The 7,351-nt window shown below is 33.0% G+C and overlaps 1 long non-coding RNA gene across 2 annotated transcripts; it reads right to left on the bottom strand.

The window, feature by feature from the left end:
* Nucleotides 1-323: 323 nt before the first annotated feature.
* On the bottom strand, nucleotides 324-4,209 carry LOC111367621. Of its 2 annotated transcripts, XR_002697870.1 has the most exons (3): nucleotides 1,802-4,209; nucleotides 985-1,049; nucleotides 324-868 (listed from the first exon to the last, which is right to left on the bottom strand). It is a non-coding gene; the product is annotated as an uncharacterized LOC111367621 (long non-coding RNA). The 2 variants fall into 2 exon arrangements; XR_002697869.1 differs by having other exon boundaries at nucleotides 985-4,203.
* Nucleotides 4,210-7,351: the final 3,142 nt, after the last annotated feature.

Below are 7,351 nucleotides of genomic sequence, written 5' to 3'. Positions count from 1 at the left end.
ACAATTTATCTTCAAGTTTCCTACAAGTCTCATAACTATTTTTTTTACTTAATAGTAAGTTATACTGTCATGGCTTTGTCATATTTTTATGGTTCATAATCAGAATTCAATCATTTTATGAAACATTATAAAGTGAGACGTATGTTTCATAATAGACTACTTCAAGTTGTACATAACCATTGAATGGATGCGAAAACCATGAATCGGGGTGTCAACTCATGACACTACCCCAAATATTCACGTATCGTGTTACAACATTCAAACCACGTAAAATTTACCCACCTGCACCAGCATGGATAACAATACCAACATTTCACCGTACATAAATCGTTCAAGTTTTTCATCGAATTTCCAACAATCAGAAACATTATACATTCATGTGCAATAAGTATTTGTACTTTAGGACGTAGCCCCTGCACCATGAAAACAAATTTAATGCAAGCTAAGCTCCGTTGCACAAGTCGTAACTATTGGCTTCCTTAAGAAATAGTAGACCAACTTAAAGCACATGGATAATATTGCCAACATGTTAGGCGGGTGCAAAAGTACAATTTTTTCAAACAGTATCCAATGGCCCGATGTCTCATAATGGAGTTTGGCTAAAAGCTTTAACGATAGTCTGCTCAATTTTCAAGAAATAACGTTACATAAAATTCATCAGTGGACGGAAATATGACATAGTAACGAATAATACACAGGTTCATCCATGCGCTGCCCCTGACTGTATGTAGGCCTGCACTTTATCCGTTGCACGTTTTGTAGCTGTTTGCTTTGTTCGACAGTGCAATGTTGTGCTATAGCCTACCCGCCTTTCTATATATGTAAGGCCACCATATCTCATCTGATGGAGCTCATATTTCTGCAACGACTGTTCACATAAATGCCATAAATTAGCCCCAAGAAGGTAGAAATACAAAGCCAAATACTGAAATGCAAGACAATGTATTACGAATTTTGCAAGGACAATCTGTTCATAGAACATACTTCCAATCTTCTGCATGAAGTTTGATTTCTGTTATGACTGCCTCACAAAATCTCTTCTATAGTTTCTGATCAAAATGAGACAATGAAGAATTCAATAAAACACCCATAGGTAGTGTCAATCTAACTAAGAAAGAAATTCAAATGAAAATAAAAATTGCAGAGAAAAAGTGATGTATTTTAGATAAGTGACTTTCCTAAAAACTAAAAACAAACTTAAGTAATTATTTTGGAATAAAATAAGCTTCCATGACTAACACGAAACTTTGCTATCAGTTGATTGAGTAATAGTGCTTTAAACCCATTTTAAAGGGAAGCACAACTTAAGAGTATTTGACCAAGCAAAATATATTTAAAACATATTAGGCATGTGGGAAATTAACCTTTCTAGATAATGACTTTGGAGTAACCACTATCCAGGTCATTCAAGTGGGCTAAAGCACTCACAAGGGAGCACTGTCTTTCATTATCGTTATAGGCTTTTAACATGTTGAGTTCCATGATTGGAGATGATTTTTCAGCCTTAACCTATAGAGTTTCACTTATTTTTTGTAATCTTATTCCCCGGTTTCCCAATGTACATGTGAGTTGCCGTTGAAAAAATGTCTGAAAATTTAAAGATTCTGACCAAGTTCAATCAAAAAAGTGTTTAAAGAAGTAGTGAAGTACCATACGAAAATTTAAAAAAGCAATTGAAAATTACATGGTCCACGAACTAATGTTATCACCATACACCATGCATTTCTACATTGTTATTTCCTAGACTGCCAAATTCATACATGAAATTTAAGAGTTGAGTAAAATATATACAACTCCATACCTTAGATGTGGGTATACTCTATCCGAAAGAAGACAAGTAGCAACTAATTCAAAGCACTCTTCCTCCTATGAGTCCTAACAAATGGATGACTTATCAAGGAATGTCCCCCCAAGCATGTAATATGTGTGAGAAATAAACATAATATTGAATTATAATAGAGAAGCAATCTCATTAACAAAATAGAAATTAATTTCTAATTGGAAGTTAACAAATTCTTACAACAATTTAATCCTAACTTTTTCTTAAGAGAAGCAGTAAACTATTGGCACACAAACAAAATTTAAGGAATTCCCATCTAAATTTGAAAAAATGGCAGCAATTAAAACTCTCTATATTCTTTTTTGCACCAAATATCAATTTATTTATTTGATATTTGTAGCACATGAAACGAAAGAAAAAACTATCAATTCATCCTAGGCATCCCATCAAATTAAGCAGCCGAATCCTACCATGAGATAATTTATATTTAACCAAATCAAATCATAAAAAACCAAACAAAACCCGACATTAACCGATGCAAAACTCACCACAATAATGGGAAGGATACCAAGGACGTGATTTTTTTTAGCTTCAAATTATTTATTATATATTTAAAGACAAGAGCTTCAATATAAGTAGAAAGATCAATTTCTTATCGTTGCATTGAATTTCAAGAAAAACAACTAAATTTCTAAGATTGTTTCTACTGGTGGCAAAGATTATCTACTCATTGGGCTATGGGAGGACAGAATTTATGCGGCAGCAAGAGGAGTAACAATTTAACAGCCAACTTTGCATCATGATGTGGAAAAACATAAACACATAAGCCAATGATAAATATAGCGAACATCCATAATCCTTTTGTAATGTGACGATCATCTTTAGAGTCCAGAAATAAATGATCGAACACGATTCGTATTGAAAGACGACAACTCTCAAGATGAAAAGTAAAACACCATCAAGGCTTAACCTAGTAGACAGCATTAAAATTCCATAAGCAAAAAACCCTCCACAACATTCTTAATCACTGCCTTGTCCTTGTTTTCCATTTTTGGATCTGCTTAGATACAGTTCATCTTCTTTATAACTTACCACAGAAAATTGATTTTTCGCAGTCACAGGAATTTGCTGCACCAAAAATTGCCACATATTTATAAATTTATCCACCAAAATTCAATGAAAATTCAATTTGATAAAAGGGACCCAAAATCGCACAAGATTTTTCTATATGCATCCCTTCAGGCGAGTATTAAAAAAAAAAAAAAGCCCAGCAAGAATAATCACTTTTTTTTTTTGGGTAAGTGATGATATTAAATTCTGATAAAGTGTGTAATTTATTTAAAATTGTAACTTACACTGTCTTATTATTGCCACCACCATCTTCTACCAAAAATCATCACAAACTGATAAGTGAGACATGAAAAACCACAACAACAAATCTTCATTTCGAAAATTAAGATATAGATCTAAATAAATAATGTAATTTTTCACATTAAGAACTTGTAAAGCCTTATTGATGCTGCCTATAACTTGTGACTAAAATAGAATTTTTTGTTAAATCTATGATTCAAGGATTCATAATATTTTAGAAAACCATTATACGTGATGCTTAGAATCAAACAAGTATCAACAGGCTTAGGATTTTATAATTATCATCAAAACCGTTTTACCGATCACCGTAACAAACTTACACTAGCACCAAAATGGAACCACCACACCCCACTCACGTAGCGCTATTGAATTGTTCAGAGTTCCTGATCATCTCGAGCAATATTGTGTTCACAACAACTATTGGTAAAGCAAGTATTATAAATCCGACATTTTTTGACACCACATTTGGAAGCTTTATCAAAACCCAATTTATTAAGATTAAGATCATGTTGAAAAACAAAAAATACCCAAATCGCAGATGAAATCCAGTTAACCACGTTAGTAGGTTTAGTCAAGAACAGTAAACAGAATAAAACATAAGAAATTGGTAAAAAATAAAACAAAATTCCATCACTCATCTGGGTCAAGGAAGTTTTAATCTGAGCCATTAGAGAACAACGAAAAGTGAGAGAAAGGGGGGACTAGGGTTGATGGAGTTAACGAGGATGAGAATTAATGATAAGCTTTAAGAATTCCAGAGCTAGCTACCGCGACTAATGGCAGCGGGGAGTTGGCCATGATGGTATCGAAGGGTACGGAGGAGGAGGATGACAGCTGTGGTGGAGACGAAGATGACCATGTAGACAGTGGTGATATTGGCGCTGGGGGACTTTTTGTACTGTAAAAATTACTTCACTCCCCTTTTCGGGATTTTACTTGGATTTATTTGGGGCTTGATTCAATGGGAGAGAAAGAGTGGTCTTTTGCATGAAGGAATGGAGAAAGGGGAAAAATGGGCACTAAAAGAATGGCCTTACCTCCCATGATTTTTGAAATAGTGTTTAAAAAAAATGGAGGTTGACTATGTGACAAATTTTCATCTAGTCATGTCTCATTAATAAAAGATATATAAGGCATTGAAATTATTCAGAGGGCAGAAATGCCCAAAAATAACAATTTTGCAAGCACTTTAAAAAAGTGATATTTTTTGTAAATATAAACCCGAACTTTGACGTCTAGTGTAATTTACACTTGTTTTAATTTTCAACCATACATTTGGAAAAGTAAGTGCAATTACCAATGCATGCACCTATGTGCTGTAAAATATCTAGTGGTGAAGAAGGATATGTCAATGCAGGCAATGAGATGATTAGTTACTTCATAATTAGAAAAATCTCTCTGAGAAGTTGTTTTAGAGTTGAAAAGTCTGTAATCGCAAGTGTTACTGCAAGGAAATGTGGAAGAATGTGCAAGAAAGTTCATTTGATTAAGTACATGGAAGTAGAACTTAATTCTAAGAAAAGATAGCTAATACGATTGCATATAGGCCCCCGTTTGATCGACATTTTTTTCCCAAGAATGCATTTTTCTGTCACATCATAGTGGGACCCAAAGCACATGACTTGCTGCCAATTAAGCTTTCAAACCATGCTAATTTCCATTTGTGCCCATGTTGTCCTTTTCTTGTGGTTTGAACGAAGGGCAAATGTGAAAGAATGGTGTGAATATGTAGCACATGGTACAGCTAAGTCAGGAAGTTGTCACGAGAGATATTGTTTACAACGGTAGGATTTCTCATTTTATGGGACAAAAAATATGGCTCAAATAGCCCCTAGGTGTTTGTTCTAAAAACTATTTTTTTACGATGCATTGTCATAACTTGTTTAATAAAAAAAAGAACAAATTTGTATGAAAGTTCGTAATGATGCAATTTTGTGGTGCTTTCATAAAGAAAATGTGCAATTATGTATGAGGAAGAATTATTTTTTGGATAATATGCTTGTTGGAATGAAGATGTTGATTTAAAGTACAGGCACCTTTTTGTAATCTTTATTTTTTGTTCCAGTCTTTACTCGTTGTACTGCGTTTCTGCACTGAAATTATTAATCGGAATGTGTAACTTTAATCACAATGGGTAATAATGTTGTGATTAAAGAATTGAATTTATGGACCGTTTGGGAAGGAAATTTGTGTAAATGCTTTACCTGTTTGACCTTTATGCTTGTCTATGCTTGCTGAAATTTAGCAAGGTAGAAATCTTATTGCTGTGGTTAAAGATGAACAAAATTGTGTTGGTAATTTCAAATGTACTGTTACTGAGTGTTTCCAATTTTATTTTTTTTGAAGATGGACTATGGTTCTATCCCAATTAGAGCCACAATTTATCTTCAATTGGGAGTGAAATGATGTTTCCAGTTGGGACTTCTAATTAAACTAAATGAATACTACAATCTTTATTCTAGTGAATACAAACAAGTTGTTTATTTATTTATTTTTTTAATATACTTGTCTGGGGTAAGAAGTTTTATCTCATGAGTACAGATTTCATGAAAGGAGATATACACATATTTACTGTAGCAAAGATTTTGTGGAAACACTGTAAGTGTTATGCCCTAAATCCAATCAACCTTGAATAAAAATACTTTTAATATATAATTGATGCAATTTTATAGCAGATCTATTATTTAATTATTATTCAATTAAATTAAATAGTAGAGTCTGTAGATTCAAACTTGATAATTTATTAATCACAAGAAGTTGTGATTGTAAGATATAAATTAGATATGATTGAATCTTAAATCATCCGTGGTCATAAGTAATGATGAGATACGGATATAGTTATTACGGGTAGACAATCACATATTGCATTTTTTACTTGTGAAGTAAGTAGCTGATCTCACAAGTTAAAGTGTGGTGTCACTTGAATGAATACGTAGATGTTTTGTTATAAAACAAAATATTGGAGACCCGCCGAGAGATTCCACATGGATAACTATCTAATTGTTAGTGGTTAATCTCTAATATTCGGTAGTGGATTTGTACTTTGACTTGAGGTCGTTATAGTGTCTTATATGAGGACAGTCATGCTTTGATAGTATTGCATGTTGCTCTGCCAAGGGTTGCTAATACATCATCATTCGGGTATGTCAAGAATTGTATGAAGGTTGTGAATTACTAATAGAGGATTCGTCACTCTTAGATAGTAAGAAATTATAATCTGCATTTCATTCAATTAAGTTCATAACGAAATCCTTGGTCAAGATGTACTCAGAAGTCGAAAAGAAGTTTTCGACAATATTGATTTAATAATGACATGAAAGATATGATCAATAATCGAGATTGACACGCTTCCATATCTCGTAATTGATCGGATCATATTGACGAAAGAATTATAATTTCACGATAAATGAACGAGTTTGGTTTTGTCATACCACGTAACATTTTCCCTCACATGTATTGCCCTGATACATTGTTAGATATTAATCTGGGACGGCCAGTGTGAATTCGTGATAAATCAAATAGTGTTTTAATTTATCAATTTTGATTAGATCAAAATAATATTTCACGTTGTTAGTCATCATGATAGAGAACCTGATGGGTCGCACAAAAAAAGAAAATTAGAATATTGTAATTTATCAATTAATTAATTTAACCAGCGTTGGATAAATTAATTAATTAGGTTGCTTATTTATAGGCCTGAATTAATTAATTCACGGACCGAATTTATTTAAATGAGTTCATTAAATATTGGATCGGATCAAGTCAAGCCCGTTTGGACTTATATAAATATGACTAGGGTTTTCAAAATTTGTAGAGAATTCATTTTTGTTAGCACAAGAAGAAAAAAACCATAATCCTATAATCATGTTTTCTGGGAGATTGAACAATTAAGCACCTACAGTTGGTGAATTAAGATCGTTGGAACGAAAGAATAGCAAAGGAGTTTGCAGATCTTGTAAAAGGTATAATCTCTATCACAGTTTCTATCTAAACACAAAGCAGATCTTTGGTGGAAATTGAAGATTATTTTATTTTCGTTGCGCATGATCAGTAGATTCCCAACAAACACCACCGTCAATACAATAGCATGTAAGCACTTCGTATCATGGAATTTCTTCTGCCTATTAAGCTGTAGATCAAAGAATGAGATTAGCTCATAAAAGAAGTTGGAAAAAAATTCATGGTACTTGCATTGATATT

The sequence above is a fragment of the Olea europaea genome, chromosome 18 (genome assembly GCF_002742605.1).
Source record: "Olea europaea var. sylvestris chromosome 18, O_europaea_v1, whole genome shotgun sequence".
NCBI lineage: Eukaryota > Viridiplantae > Streptophyta > Magnoliopsida > Lamiales > Oleaceae > Olea > Olea europaea.
The sequence above is the reverse complement of the archived record's forward strand: the minus strand, read 5'-3'. Positions and strand labels throughout refer to the sequence as shown.